The sequence below is a fragment of the Pelophylax lessonae genome (assembly GCF_965119305.1).
Source record: "Pelophylax lessonae genome assembly, chromosome: 12".
NCBI classification, from domain to species: domain Eukaryota; kingdom Metazoa; phylum Chordata; class Amphibia; order Anura; family Ranidae; genus Pelophylax; species Pelophylax lessonae.
In genome coordinates, this window is record NC_138779.1 from 156,377,465 (window position 1) to 156,394,530 (window position 17,066).

A 17,066-nucleotide genomic window follows, 5' to 3' on the forward strand; every position below is an offset into this window, starting at 1 on the left:
GGGGGTGTGACACTTGGTACCTCCGGTGCGACCTGCGCTACCGGCATGGTATCTTCTTTTGGTGCTGTTGGTTCTCCAGAGGCCTCCCTTTGAGAATATTCGGGAGGTCCCCCTGCTTACCTTGTCTCAGAAGGTGGCCATCACTTCTGAGCTCAGGGTGTCGGACCTGGCGGCGTTGTCCTATCGTTCTCCCTATCTGGTGGTTCACAGGAACACGGTGGTACTTTGGCCGTATCCGTCCTTCCTGCCGAAGGTGGTTTCCAGTTTTCACTTAAATTAGGACATCGTGCTACCTTCCTTATGTGCTAAGCAAAAACATCCTAAGGAATTTGCCCTGCATACCCTGGATGTTGTTCGGGCGCTCAAGGTGTATTTGGTATCTACTGAGTCTTTTCGCAAGTCTGACTCTCGCTTAGTGCTCACAGATGGCCCAAAGAAGGGACTGCCTGCGTCTGCTGCGACTATTTCCAGATGGATCAGAAAGACAGTGGTGCAGGCTTATTCCATTAGGGGTCAGGTTCCGTCCTTCCCCGTCAAGGCGCACGTCTGTTCACACCTTTACCAAATTTTATAAGGTGGATGTGATGCCATCTGCGGATGCCTCCTTTGGCTGCAAGGTTTTGCAGTGTGCGGTTTAGGGGGCCTCTTGGCCTTCCTTGAGGGTGTTTTTTCTGTTTGTTTTCAGGTGGACCTCATCTGATTGTTCTAAGGTGTCCTGTGTTGCCTGGTTGGCCATGTTGGCCTTGGGGGACTGTTTTCTCTTTGTTCTGGTTCCACCCCCCATTTTGGTACTGCTTTGGGACTTCCCTACTGATATGCATCAGAGGACTGCGTCTGTCAATGAACGATAGAGAAAATTGGATTTTGACCTACTGTAAAATCCTTTTCTCTTAGGTTCATTGACGGACGCAGTACCTGCCCCTATAAATTAGAGTGAGTTGGTGTGCTTTTCTCTGACACTGCTTTGATACAAACTATAACCTGTGCAGGAAGAGAGGGTATACCCCCAGGGACTGCCCATAAGCGTAGCCAGAAATTTTTTCTGCCTAGTGTCCTACTCCTGTAGGGGGCGGTATTACCCTACTGATATGCATCAGAGGACTGCATCCGTCAATGAACCTAAGAGAAAAGGATTTTACGGTAAGTAAAAAATCCAGGTTTTTTTTGGAAATGTTATTTAGCAGAAAGGGAAAAAGGTTTTTTTTTTTTTTTTTTTTTTTCAGAATTGTCGCTCTTTTATTGTTTATAGCGCAAAAAAAAAAATTGCACCGATGATCAAATACCACCAGAAAGCTCTATTTGTGGGAAAAAATGATTTTATTTTATTTGGGTACAGCGTTGCGTACCGTCTGTTAGAATAACGCAGTGCCAAATCACAAAAAATGGCCTGGTCATTAAGGGGGAAAAAAAATCTACAGGTCCAGGAGTGGTTAAAAGCGCAAAAAAAATAAAAAAAAAACGCAGGGGCGATTAAATGCCAACAAAAGAAAGCTCTATTTGTGGGGGGGGGGGGGGGAAATACATACATTTTTTTGGGGTACAGCTTTGCAATTGTCAGTTAAATCAACGCAGTGCCGTATCGCAAAAAATGGCCTTGTCATTAAGGGGGTAAAACCTTCCAGAGCTGAATTAGTTAACGGACTAATGTGCAGTCATGCGATGCTGTACCCAAATAAAATTGATGTATTTTTTTCCTCACAAATAGAGCTTACTTTTGGTGATATTTGTTCACCTCTGTGGTTTTTATTTTTTGCTCTATAAACAAAAAAGTGACAATTTTGAAAAAAACAAAATAATATTTTTTATTTTCTGCTATAAAACACATCCAATAAAAAAAAAAAAAAAAAAAAAAAAAAAAAAATCAAATTTCTTCATCAATCTAGACCAATATGTATTCTGCTACATATTTTTGGTTAACAAAATCCTAACAAGCGTATATTGATTGGTTTGCGCAAAAGTTATTGTGTCTACAAACTATGGGATATTATTATGGCATTTTTATTTATTTATTTATTACTAGTATTGATGGCGATCGCCGATTTTTAGGGGGACTGCGATATTGCGGCAGACAAATCAGACACCTGACACTTTTGACACTTTTTTGGGGACCTGTTAGATTATTACAGTAATCAGTGCTAAAAATATGCACTGTTACTGTACTAACACTGGCAGGGAAGGGGTTAACATCAAGGGGGTTAACATCAGGGGGGTTGTGTGGGGGGTTTCTCTTACTGGGGGAAGACAGAGATCCATGTTCCTGCTTAGCAGGAACACAAGATCTCCATCTTCTGCCCTGTCAGAACAGCAATCTGCCTTGTTTACATAGGCAGACTGCCGTTCTGCCTCTCTCTGAAACGATCGGGGGTGGCCGGCAGACATCGGATTCAAGTTTAGGTTTGGCTCCCCCTATGTCCAGTGCGATTGGGCCTGTGCGCGATTGGGCGGTGTGCGAGCGCTCCCTAGTGGCTATTGAACTAAATGACATACAGGTATGCGAATTCATGCAATAGAGCCGACCTGCCGCATTAAATATATGTTAGGCACTCGCCCAGTGGTTAAAAAAAGACATCCAGTTCAACCAATACAAGGGAAAAAAAAAAAAATATATAATATATATATATATATATATATATATATATATATATATATATATATATATATATGTATTGTTACGGAACAGGGCACCCCTGAGCAGGTACCTCCGTTGACAGATGCTCCTAGTGCTTCCCGAGGGCTCCAAGCACTGCACCAGACACCGTAAGCACTTCAGACTCCACGAACCGCCGCAGCTTGGTTAGGGTCTCGCCTTCTCCTACCCACCCTGGACCTACGACAAGGCTCCAGGTTCCTGTGGGTGAACCTCTTTCCCCAGAGAGTGCAGCAGAACAAGCTCTTACAAGAGCTTAGTGATTCTCTAAGGGAGTATGTAAGACCATAGCAATCCCTGCAGCAGATTCCCCCAATAACGAGACAAAGCTCCGAGTTGAGGGTAAAACAGGAACAACATTTATTGGAAGAACACAGCACACTTTTATACAGAAATTGGAACATCCTTCCCCCAACAACCGCTTTCCCATTGGTCAATTGTAAAGTACTTGTAGTTCCCAACAAGGTCCTCTCCAGCCCATGCAAATGAGGGCTTGAAAATGAGTCAACAGTGATTGGTCAGATAGCTTTGACCAATGCAAGGAGACAGAAGCCCCAGGGGGCAATCAATGTAAACTATAGTCAGACACAGAACAATGGTTCCCTAACGAGCCCTCAATACACATTACTCTGAGTGTCAATACCTCCCTTAGCAGACAACAGGTCAGGTCATTAGCACACCTGACAAAAGGTGAATGGGGAGCCACCTTAGACAGTCTGTCTCCTCAGAACTTCCTGGGATGACCATATTAGGAGTTGACTTCCTGTTCCTTACAGTTTACAGGAATACGTTTTAGCTTCCAGGATAGAGGCAAGACTCCATTAGCCACATTGGTTAAAGAAACACAAAAAGACACAAAAATGCATAACTCCCAGTCTACTGAACAGAACCCCTACATTCAACCCATCCCCAGATAGCCCGGATCTAAGCGCTCAACATATCCAAACAGCGCTCAGATGCCACAAACACAGTCAAATTGCCATGGGGTTCACGTTTAGCATGGGCTGATGAGAAGGTCCATAGTCACATTGCAGGAGGCGAGCAACCAGGCTTCTCCAACGCCCAGTGGCAAGATTGGTCTCATCACATGTATATTATATATATATATATATATATATATATATATATATATATATATATATATATAGATATATATATATATATATATATACATACATATACACATACACATACACACACACACACACACACACACACACACACACAATCCTGTATACACAATCCTATACCCATAGATAATCCAGCGCAGGGCAAAAAGCAATGCAGGATACAATTTTCTCGAGCTGGGGAAAAAAATCCTTCCCGATACCCCAGGAGGCAAACAGATATTCCATGCATCAAATTTAAATGTCAGTATCCAGTTATATTATGTACATTTAGGAAAGAATCCAGGCCTTTTTTTAAAGTAATCTGCTGAGCTGGACAGAACACCTCTGGGGGGAGTCTATTCCACATTTTCACAGCTCTTACTGTGAAGAAACCTTTCCATAATTGGAGAATAAATGTATTTTCCTCCAGACATAAAGAGTGCTCCCTTGTCCTCTGTGATGACCTTAAAGTGATAAACTCAACACCAAGTACACTATATGGCCCACTTATGTACAATATTCATGCATGTTGATCAAATCCCCCTTAATGTCCTCCTCTCAAGAGAGAATACACTCAGTTCAGTAAATATTTCCTCATAGCTGAGCTCCTCCTTGCCTCTTATCAGTTTGGTTCCTCTACTCTGCACTTTCTCCATTTCCCCGATATCCTTTTTGTTAATTGGTGCCCAAAACTGAACTGCATTTTCCAGATGAGGTCTTACTAATGATTTGTACAGGGGCAAAATTATATCTCTCTTTGGAGTCTATACTTGTTATAATAGAAGAGAGGATTTTGCTTGCTTTTTAAACCGCAGCTTGGCATTATATCAAGCTCATGATCCACCAGAACACCCAGATCCTTCACCACCGATTCCCCCAGTTGTATTCCCCCTAGTGTGTATGATGTATACATATTCTTAGCCCTCAAGTGCATACATTTACATTTATCAACATTAAACCTTAAATTACAAGAAAGAGATGTGCTAGGAGAGTTGCTCAAAGGCACTGCATCCCAATTTTAATATACAAGAGAGGGGGAGAGAAGCCTCCATGGGTAGGAGAGCTAGGGATTTTTAAGATGACAAATAACTCCGGTCATAACATTGTCTAAAAGAATATACATTTTATTCATCAAAGATTTAGATTTTTTAAAAAGCAAACATTTTTAAAAAAAATTGTTAGAATAATTCAACAACCATGTCATGGATACTCCCTCTTGTGGCGAAAATGCATAACTGCATTTTAACCAGTCAGTTCTAAACAAATTTAATAGATGAAAAAGTGAGAAATAAAAATCTTAAGAGTAAGAAGTTAATTCGAAAACATGTGCGGATGCCAATATATATATATATATATATATATATATATATATATATATATATATATATGAGAGATAGATAGGTAAAAAGAGGAGATATTGGACGATACATAGGGAAAGAAAGAGGGGCATCCACTAATTGCACCCCAGGTAAAAGGCCCAAAAACTGGTTTGGCGGACCTGAGTTTAGCAATAAAGTCTGTGGGGGTGAGGCGAATGCGGTTATTAAATTTTGGCTTTTTTTTAGGGCTAATAGGTTGAATGCTGTCGTGGAAGACATGTATCAATGCAAAAAAAAATGTAACAAATAGGAATTCTCACAATTACAAAACGTATACATTTAAAAAAAATACCTAACAACAGGAAGAGGGTATTTTTATGCAGTTTGAAAGAAAACTTTTTATTAAAAAAACAAATTATTTAAAGGATGTTCTTCATGGGTGCCTTAAATCTGTATGTGGTATTATGAAACAGTGCAGCCTTCATGCATCAAGGTTGCAACCCAATCAAAAACATTTCAGTTTGAAAAAAATGCCTTTTTTCCAGGTAGCTTTAGCAGAAATACATGCTTTTTCATCAAATGATAATAAGCCCACTTTCACTGCCAGATATTGATTGCCCAGTAGTTCCCTGAGGCTCTCCATTTTCTTGGTTATGAAAAACTGTCCTGTTGACCAATGTCTATCAAACTCTCATTAGGAATTAGGGGACAGCAGATAATACAGCAGTGTAAAATTAGCCAGCAGCAGAACATTTTAATGAGGGGGAATTGGCCAAAATGTACTAGAGAAAGAGTACAGGCAGGTGTTCTAGTATAAAAATGACGATGCTGCAGAGGATAAAGCAGTGTCAAATTGGCCAGTAGCAGGACTGTTTTAATCATGAACAATAGGCCAAACCAGTGTATGCCTAAATGTTTATTTTCTCTGTGAGGATAGGGGAATGTGGTGAATGTGAGTAATATAATGTGAGGAGGTTTAGTTAAACTGTTCCTGGACTTGTTTATTTATTTTTTAAAATGATGCCACCATGTCCTGCCAACAAAATACAGCTCAAAAAACAGATACTCAGTTTCAGCCAAATCAGCCAAATCAGGCGACGGTTGAGCACCGCGACACTGAATAGACGCACAGCTAACGGGGCCTCATTCAAGGACGCATCGTACAAGTACATGACCCCTTGATAAATCTGGTCCACCATCCCCAGTGTAGCAGGGGAAGCAGAATCAGCCACGAGGGTGCGTCTGAGCACCTTGGTCCAATCCGCCACGGCTTGAGCCACCATTACAGAGGCGAAAATAGGTTTCAGCATGGAACCCGCCACCATGTAAGCATGGCGGGCAAGTGATTCCAGCCTACTAGCCGTAGGATCCCTGAACACCGGAGAATCCTCGGTGGGTTAAAGAGTGGCCTTGTTTAACCTGGCCACAGTGTGAATCCGTAGGAGACGCAAAGGGATAAAGAAGTTGAAACCTTTTGGGCACCACAAAAGTGCGCTTCAAGTTACGCCATTGTTCATTCACAGTAGCGTGAAACTCAGCGGGGCAAGGAAAAACCTGCGGCGCCTTAAGGGATCTGTGTGTACCAAAAGAGGACACTATCCCCATAAGATTGGGCTCATCCTCTAAATGTAGTGTTTCCTTAATGGCAAGGATTAGCGCATCCATAGCTGCGCGGTCTTCGGCCGTCCCAGGGGGGGAATCATCCACCCCCACAACCTCCGCCTCCCCTTCAGACTTGGAAGAGCGAGACCCTTCATGGGGCCTGCTACCTACGGCAACCATGTCAGACTCAGAATCAGAAGAAAAAGAGAGCCTAGGCCTTTTTCTAGTACCCTGTGCGGACATCAGAACATCCACTTTGGACGACAAAGTCGCAAGTGCAGCAGACAGAGTAGTCAGAGCAGAGGATTCAGAGGACCCTGAACCATCCACCAAGGCTGAGGGAAATTTTCTGTCCTGGAACTCCATAATAAAAAACTTTTTCCGAAATAAAATCATAAAACAGAAGAAAAGGCTGAGACTGTAGCCCCAGCACAGGGAGAGCCTATCTCACTCCTAACAAGGCAGAAGACAAACTGAGTTGGGATGGCTGATAGCAGGGAGGTATTGGACCAGCGGGACAGCCCCCATAGGTGTGTCTATGTAAATTACTTTGTTTTTAACAAGTCTTATGCCTAGCTTGCTCCTATGGATAAGAGGTCAATACCCATTGGTGAAGACTGTATGAGTGGGCGGCGACTGTCAGAGGACGTAAGAGAAACTATGTTTTGAGCTCTCCAAACATCAAAAAGGTCCCATTAACATAAAAGAAAAATAACAGTTTCCTAACTGATCCAAATCTCTTGTCCACTTTTCTATCCATTTACTGTGTTCCCCTACAGCAGATTACTATATAAAGTCATGGCAAAAAATATTGTTATCCCTGCATTTCTGTCAGATAATGCACCACTTGGCCCAGAAAATTGTTGCAATTCCAAATGTTTAGACATTCTCATGTTTATTTTATTTGTATTGGTATGACACAAATCTGACACAAACCAGATTGGAGTTTGCCAACACTTACCTGAGGAAGCAAAAATCCTTTTGGGAGAATGTGCCATGGCCAGAAGAAACCAAATGACAGATGTTTGGTAAAGCCCATCATTCTGAGGTTTTCAGAAAAAGAAGTGAGGCCTTTAAAAAAAGTAATACAGTCCCTACAGTCAAACATGGTGAAGGTACACTAATGATTTGGAGTTTCTTTGCCGGTTCAGGTACTGGATGTCTTGACTGTGTGAATGGGATTATGAAATCTAAAGACTGCCAAAAAATTCTGAGGTGCAATGTAGGGCCCAGTGTCAGAAAGTTGGGTCTCTGTCAGAGATCATGGGTCCTACAGCAGGACAATGACCCAAAGCACATGTCAAAAAGCACCAAGGGAAGACAGAGCTGGAAAGTACTGAACTGGCCAGCAATGAGTCTAGATCTAAATCTCATAGAGCACCTGTGGAGAGATCCCAAAACAGCAGTTGGGAAACGGTCCAGCTCTCCTAGAAACTCCTAGTAACTGCCTGTCTCCTGGAATCTCCTCTGTGCTCTTAAGACTGTGCTGGGAGACACAGCAAACCTTCTGGCAATGGCACATATTGATGTGCCATCCTGGAGGAGTTGGCTTGCCTGTACAACCTCTGTAGGGTCCAGGTATCGCCTCATGCTACCAGTACCGGCACTGACCCTAGCCAAATGAAAAACTAGTGAAAAACAGTCAGAAAAGATGAAAAGGGAAAAATGTCAGTGGCCTCCACCTGTAAAACCATTCCTGTTTTGGAGGATCTCATTGTTGCCTATCTAGTGCACCTGTTAATATCATTAACACCAAAGCTGCTGAAACAGATTAACAACCCCCCTGCTACTTAATAGACCAGATCAATATTACAGGAGTTTAATTGACTTGATGCTATACTCTGAATAAAAAGTGTTCCTTTAATTGTTTTAAGCAGTATATTATGTACATTTAGAAAGGAAGCCAGGCCTTTTTTAAAGCAATCTACTGAGCTAGCCAGAACCAGCACTTGAGGGAGTATATTCCACATTTTTACAACTCTTACTGTATTTAAAGATTACATCTCTTTTCCTTTAGATCTACTTTGTAGAGAGTGCCCCCTTGTCCTCTGTGATGACCTTAGAGTGAATAGCTCAACACCAAGTTCACTATATGGACCACTTATGTATTTATACATGTTGATCATATCCCCCCATAATCTCCTCTTCTCAAGAGAGGATGAATTAATTTCTTCTATCCTCCTAGATGAGCTCCTTCATGCCATCAGTTTAGTTGCCCTACTCTGCACTTTCTCCAGTTGCCCAATATCCTTTTTGAGAACTGGTGCCCAAAACTGCATATTACTAATGATTTGTACAGGGGTATAATGATATCTCTCTCCCTCTCTGCAGTCCATATCTCTCTTAATACAAAAAAGAATGTTGCTGACTGAAACTGCAGCTTGGCATTGCATGCTATTATTACACTAATGATCTGACAAAACACACATATCCTTCACCATTGATTCCCCCAGTTGTACTCCCCCCCCCCCTAGTATGTATGATGCATGCATAACTTTACATTCATCACCATTAAACCTCATCCACCACATAGTTAAGAACAAGACAATTTGAGGCACTAACTTAGAGCTGGGATTTTTTTTTAGGTGCCAATAACTCAAAAAACAAACAAAAAAACATAAAAACATGACAACACTTTATGTTTAATGTCTATATGGTGGATTCATTGTAGTTGTTTTTTCCAGTATAGTAAAATCCAAGCATACTACGCCCACAGCCACCCCTTTGTATAAGGTTGTTCCTTGGGATACACCACTGATAACCTTAGACCATTCAAAATGTGACTAACTACTACTTCGCTATATTGAAATCCCCTGTGCAGACCAAATGGGTATCTAGTTAATTGAATTTAAGTGAAAATATGGAAGCTTGTTTAAGGCTGTGCGCACGCTGTATAAGGGTAGGTGCATTTTGCTGTGCATTATTGTTCATTGCATTAGGGCAGCCTATTCATTTGATTGGCCTGCCTAACACACCAAAAAAGGTGCATGAAGTATTTTGGCCAGTGCAGTACATGTGCGTTGAGAAGGTGCATTGGGGTGCTTTTAAGAATGAATGGCATTCAATGGCATAGTGTTACTGCAGTGCGAACAGAGCCTAAGGGATCATTTACATGGCCGCAAAGGGCTGTACACTGTGAAAAAAAGCAGATTTCTCTATCGTTCATTGATAGACGCAGCTCCATATGCTTCTTAACCATTGGGTTATACTGACCCCTACAGGAGTAGGACACTAGGTAGGAAAAAAACTTCACCAGGCCTATGGGGCAGTCCCTGAAGGCATATAGGATTCAGTCTGCTTCTGCCTAGTTTAGGAGTAGGACCTAGTTCCCAGCTGGGACTTCGGGCTTAGCTTGTTTTTTTATTTTAAAGGGAACCTTTGTTAAAATTTTTATTTTTTATCTAGTTATGTTCCTGAGAGAACTGCAGTCAACAGCCGGACTGGGTTTCGGACTGGATATCCTAGATCCTTAAGGTCTCCTAGTCTGGCCAGCAGGTTATAGCCCTGCGCTAGGCCTCGCCACGACAGAACCCCAATGGACGGGGGCTGGGCCATGAGGTGAAACACCTTGACAGGAAGCACACAACCTGATTTGGCCTGAGTCGCAGCATGCCCCATGGCTGTCAGCACCCCCACCCCAAGTGGAGAGGTAGTCTGTCCGGAGTGGCGCCCACCTGATTGTTGTTGGTATGGTTAGTGTCCCCCCCCCATAGCTCTTGTGGTCTCAGGGTGGATGTGGGCCCCTCCTTGGGATGGCCGGACCCCCGGGTTCCCTTCCATATCCCCCAGCCCCTTTAACAGTCACGGTGGTCTTTTGGCCCCAACCTGCCCCCATACACCCCCTCCCGGGGTTAGGTAAGAGCTGGCTTTGCCACTTGCTCCAGTAAGGGGGGGTGGATGCGGTTGTTGCTGACCAGGCTGTCCGGATTGCACACGGGGGTCTTTGAGCAAGTTCCCGGCCCCCTGGGGGTTAGTGACTGGGGCAGGGATGTCTTTTGGGCTCCCTGCGGTGGTTATAGGCTTGGGGGGGAGCAGATGGGTCTTCATCTGCGGGTCTGAGCCTCACGTGTCTGGCTGAAAATTTAGTTCATGGCTTTGCGGCCTATTTGCGGCTGTCCATGTACCTGACCAAGCTGACCAGCAGATGCCTCACGGGGCTGGATCCGGCCAAAAATTGAGCCAGCGGCTTGCGGGCCTACTCGCGGCTGACAGAGCTAGCTGTCTGAGTGACTGACAAAGCTGTCCGGGCAAATGACCAGGCTGTCCGAGCTCCTAACCAAGCTGTCTGAGCTGCGGCAGACAACGCAACCGCATCGGACCCCAAATTTAGGCCTCGGCTTTACGGCCTACTCGCGGCTGGCTGTCTGAGCTGCTGACCTAGCTGACCGAGCTATTAACCAGGCTGTTTGAGCTACTGACCAAGGTGATAGAGCAGCGGATGGGCATCCGCTCCCCCCCCCTCAGGGGGTGGAAATATGGACTGCATGGCGCCCCCCTTGAACCAGGGGGCACCGTGGGAGCATTGTTGTGGGAGGGTACTCTGCTTGCGCATCTGCGTCATGGTGGGCCCCCTCTTCCCCTTTAAAGCAGGCTATGTCCTTTTATGTCCTTTATGGGCGACCCTTAGGTCTAATAGGGGTCTTTTTGTGGAACTTTAGCCAGTGTCTCCTTGCGGAACTGTGGTCAGCAACCTCCCCTGCTTGGTATTGGTAGAAAGACTACAAGCACTGAACCTATTCTCTCTGGAGAAGAGAAGATTGAGGGGGGATATGATATCAATGTACAAATACTGTACTGGTGACCCTGACATAAGGAACAAACTATTCAGAGAAAGGGAATACAATAAGACACGTGGCCACTCACTAAAACTAGAGGAAAGGCGGTTTAACCTTAAAATGCGTAAGAAGTTCTTCACTGTGAGAGCGGTAAGGATGTGGAATTCTCTTCCACAAGCAGTCGTATCAGCAGGGAGCATTAATAGTTTCAAAAAACTGTTAGATGGTCACCTTAGAGACCACAACATACAGGGGTATACAATGTACGGTTAAAAGCAAACACACACACACATCATAGGTTGAACTGGATGGACTGTTGTCTTTTTTCAACCTCACTAACTATGTAACTATGTATGTTCTCAGGGTGAACTTAGCATATAGTGACTCCACTGAGTCTGCGTCAACGCACTTTGGGTGCTCTGCGGTGAGGAGGATTCCTTTTTTTACTGCACATGCACATGCTGGTGGTGCTGGTGGTGCAGGGTGCTGGTGGATGCACTGATTGTTCGGTGTAGAACATTTTTAACTTGGGGGGCACTGGTCCCCTCGAGGCCCGCAGATCCCCAAAAAGCAAAGGTACTCCTTTTTCCCGCCTACTGTGACAAAATTGTCGTGAGTCAGTGGAGTTGTTCTAAACGCAATAATGGTAACCATGAATGGTGTGGCTAAAAAGCTGGTCTGCAGACCAGGCTTCTAAAAAGGCTCTGTAGCAAGCATTCCAGGCCTGTGGCCTGAGGTGGGTCTGCCATTGATACCGGTTCCCTCTCCAGCTGTGGTCCTGGGTGTGAGAACTGACACATTGACAACTCCGGCATCTTTGTGTGGTTGTTTTATTGTAGTTTTAGGGGATGGGAGAAGGGAATGAGTGGGATACTCCTTTAGGCTCGACTAAGTACAACTTGGGACTTTCTCAGGAAAAGGTCTGTTAACGCTGTCTCGACGCCAGTCAAAGCTCACTGATGCTCAGAACACACTGTAACTTGAATGAAGTGCTAGATCCTCGACCTTGAGTCTAGAAGATCCAGGACTGTAGAGCAATGAGCTATGGACACCGCTGTACCGCAAAGTCACTAACTTCCTCCTCAGCCTTGAACTGGCTTGAGGTAGACTGTTGTGAAATCCTGTATGGCTGCAATTCTCAACTAAGACATTGCACACTGTCTCTTCAGGGCCCAAACTGCAGGTGCCCCCTTTAACTCTTCAGGGTCCCCCGACTAGGTACCCCCTCTGTCACTTCAAGGTCCTCTGAATAGGTACCCCCTTTACCGCTAGCTGACACTTGAATCCTAGAACCTTCTCCGGAGTGGTCCCCACTGGCTCTAGGCAGACCCCCTGGGGCAATCCTCAGTACTCACGACCTGTGTAGGTTTTCCTGGGACTGGACCCCTTTCACTCAACTCCGCACTCTCTGGATTCTCAGGCAGCACCGTGACATCCACCTCCTCTGACAGGAGGAGAGACAGCTGTCCTCTCCCTCCTGGGACTCTGCTTCCCGCCAAAGACAATGAGTCATGCTCTCCCTCAAACGTTTACCCACTCCCAGAATCCTTTGTGGCAGAATCTGCCTTCTGCGGTAGTTACAAGCCAGATCCCTGATTGGGTTTCCTCCACTGCCCTATGAGAAGCCTCTCACAGAGCCGGGGGGGGGGGGGGAAATCCCCCTTCAACAGACACACCTGGAAACCATGACACCCTACTAAAATAAATCATGGCCCTGCTGTTAGGCAGACAAAGCCCACTATACATTTACCTAGCACCTACCTGGAGGGTGCTTCACCTCTATCAAATCTCCCCTTTACAGGGGGACCCTTTGTTGAATGAACTGATCAAAGAGTACTGTTCTTCCTCTATCTGCTAAGGGCAAGTCACCGCGTAATAGACGGGGCCCTTATTTTTCAGCACACAGGCGGCCCTTCCATGCCTTCAGTATATAGGAGAAAGGACCTAAGCCATTTAGGTAATCTGAGGGTTTCACGAAGACGTGGTCAGGTAAGCCAAGAACAGGCCCCTCCAGATCTGCAGACAAATCTTAGTCTGCATTAAGGAACGCCCTCATCCGTATCTGGGGTGGGGGGGACATCTTAATTTTCTTTATGGAACCAGGGACCTCCTTGATTCAGGAAAAATGGGCCCACGAGCGGATCGGATCAGGTTACAAGATCGAATTTATGTCCCGACCGTTGGGACAGATTCTTCCCGTCAATTTACGCCTATCTTTAAATCGGTTAAGGGATCTACGAGAGGCGATACAAGATCTGCTGTCACAAAGGGTAATTGTGCCAGTTCCCTCTCGGGAACGCTTTCAAGGGTTTTATTCAAACCTGTTTACTGTTCCCAGGAAACAAGGCAAAGTGCGTCTAATTTCTGGACCTCAAGGCTCTGAATCGCTTTGTGCTGGTACAGAGGTTTTGAATTGAGTCCATTCACATGGTAGTGGCATTCCTACACCAAGGGGACTTTTTGGCCTCCATCGATATCGAGGACGCACATCTCTATTTACGCTGGACACCAGCGTTTTCTTCGCTTCGCTGTAGGAGAGGAACATTATGAATTTGTGGCGTTACCCTTTGGTCTCGCCTCCGCCCCAGGGTCTTCACCAACGCAATGGCTCCAGTATTGGCATTACTGTGACAGCGGGGAATTGCAGTTCTGGTGAGCGATCTGTCAATCACTCTGCAAGGGGGAGTACTTGGAAAGCTGTGTGTCCAGGGGACCTGGACTCTGACAGAGTCCAGACTTCCGATCAATATTCTGGAACTCAGAGCGATGAAGCTTTGCTTGAGTCACTGGACAAATCATCTGCAGGGTTGTCCAGTTTGGATCCAATCAGGCAATGCCATGGAAGTGGTTTACGTCAATCATTAAGGGGACACCGAGAGTGTCCTGACGGCCCGGTAGGTGGCTGAGATCTTAATGTGGGCAGAAAATTTTGTTCCAGCCCTCTCCGCTGTGCATATACCCAGAGTGGAGAACTGGCTGGCGGATTACTTGAGCAGTTAGGTGTTGGATCAGGGGTAATGGTCCCTGCACTCGGAGGTGTTTCACCTGTTATGTGTCTGGTGGGGGACACCCGATGTAGACCTGTTCGTTTCTCGGCTCAACGAGAAGGTACAGAGGTTTGTAGCTAGTTCTAGGTGTCTCCTTGGGGTCAGTATCGACTGATCTATGCGTTTCCTCCACTGAAACTTCTGCCAAGGCTTCTGTGCTGAATAGAGGCGGAAGGGATTCTGGCCATTCTGATGGCCCCAGACTGGCCTCGCTTGTCTTGGTATGCAGATCTGGCAAGGTTGGTCGCCGATGCTCCTTGGATACTTCCTCTCAGGGAAGATCTATTGTCTCTAGAGCCGATCTTCCATCCTGCTTTACAGTCGCTGGCTTTAACGGCGTGGCTGTTGAAAGCGAAGTATTGAAGGATAGGGGGTCTTTCTGACTCAGTGATTACAACACTGTTAAAGGCTAGAAAATCTACCTACAGGAAGATTTATCATCGTATGTGGAAATCGTACATCTCATGGTGTGAATCGATTAAGATGCATCCACACTCATTTTCAGTGACTAGGATATTGGCTTTCCTCCAAAGAGGGGTTGAACAGCGGTAGGCCTTGGATACTAATAAAGGCCAGGTGTCGGCTTTGGCAATGTTTTTTCAATGCCCATTAACTACGCATTCTTTGATTTGCACTTTTATCCAGGGAGTTAGTCGTGTGGCTCCTCCGATACAGTCTGCGTTACCTCCGTGGGATCTTAACTTGGTACTGTCTGTTCTTCAAAAACCTCCCCTTGAAAACTTAGGGAGATTCCTCTGCTTACACGGTCACAGCAGGTAGCCTTTTTGGTGGCTATTACCTCTGCCCACAGAGTGTTTGAATTGGCGGCGCTGACCTGCCGTTCTCCTTCTCTGGTGGTCCACAGAGATTACGTGGTACTTCGACCTAATCAAGCGTTTCTTCCAAAGGTGGTTTCTGATTTCCATTGAATGAAGACATTGTGCTGCCTTCACTCTGTCCTAAGCCCAAGCATCCAAGGGAAATTGCCTTGCATTCTTTGGCTGTGGTTCGGGCAATTAGGGTTTGCCTGGCGGTTACTGAGTCTTTCAGGAAATCAAACTCTCCTTTTGTCCTCATGGAAGGACCTCGGAAGGGATTGGCTACGTCTGCTGCGACCATATCCTGATGGATCAGGCAGACGGTGGTACAGGCATATTCACTTAAGGGTCAGGTTCCACCTTTCCCTGTGAAGGCGCATTCTGCTAGGGCGCTGAGTGACTCTTGGGCCTTTCCCCATCAGGCATCAAGTTTGCAAGGCGGCAACTTGGTCATCTGTGCACACATTCACTAAATTCTACAAAGTAGATGTGTTGGCATCCTCGGATGCTTCTTTTGGTCGCACGGTTCTGTAGGCTGCTGTTTAAAAGAGCAATTTTTTCTCTTTGAGGGTGTATGTTGTTTCTAGATAAGCTCCAGTTGTTCCTGGTTGAGCTCCATGTTACCTGGTTGGCTAAGTTTAGCCTTTGGAGAATCACGTTCTTTCTCTGCGTTGTTTTCCCACCCCTCATGCAAATACTGCTTTGGGACGTCCCAATGGTTAGGAAGAATATGGAGCTGTGCCTGTCAATGAACGATAGAGAAAACTGGACTTTTAACTTAAAGTAAAATCCTTTTCTCTGAAGTTCATTGACAGACACAGAACCCGCCTCTCTATTTCTGAGTGGGTTAGGGTTTTTTACTTCTGACACTGCTTGCAACAAAACTGAATCCTATAGTAGAGCGAATGGGTGTATGCCTTCAGGGACTACCCCATAGGCATGGTAAAGTACAGGCTTTTGAGTATAACACCTGTACAAATCAATGACAAGATGTGGCTGTATGCTGATAATCATGAGTATTTACATGCATACAAGGACTGATATGTACCCCTGGACACAAATCGTTACCAGATTGGTAGCAGGGTTATAAACCAATAATGCCAAAAAGAGTATTCCCTTTTTCCACAGTGTATAGGCTGTGAAGTGGGTGGCTCTTTAAAGAGGTGCTTCAGTTCCCTCCCCCAAAAAATAAAAAGTCAGCAGCTGCAATTACTGGAGCTGCTAACGTTTAATAAAGGATAACTTACCAGTCTAGGCAACCCAAGCCAGTTCCTTGCTGGTATTCAGGTCCCCGACAGCGCCATACTAACTGGGGGACCCCTGCTGTGACTCCTTGTAACATTACAGCTGGCCCCCCCACTGCGCATGCGTGAGCTGCACTACGCCCTGTCATTGTTCCCGCGGCCTCTTGGGACTTGTGACGTGTCCCAAGTGGCTGCAGGCAGGAAGAGGGGGCAAACTTCCACTCGGATCGCCGCCTAGGTGAGCAGCTACCTGTCAAAACCAGTCCCCCCCCCCTCCAAAAAAATGTCTAAAAGTTGAAGAAGACAGGATAGAGGAGACATAAAAGTTCTGCTTTAAGGACACTGTCCAGTCATCAAATTTAAAGTTAGGGCTTTCTTCGCTCACTTTTTTTTTTATTTTTTTTGGGCTCCAGAACCCATTCCTAGATTTACCAATCCTGGAAAAAACTGTAAGGACAGTTTTCTCCTAATGTGATGCACATACCAGACCCCCTCAACCTGCATG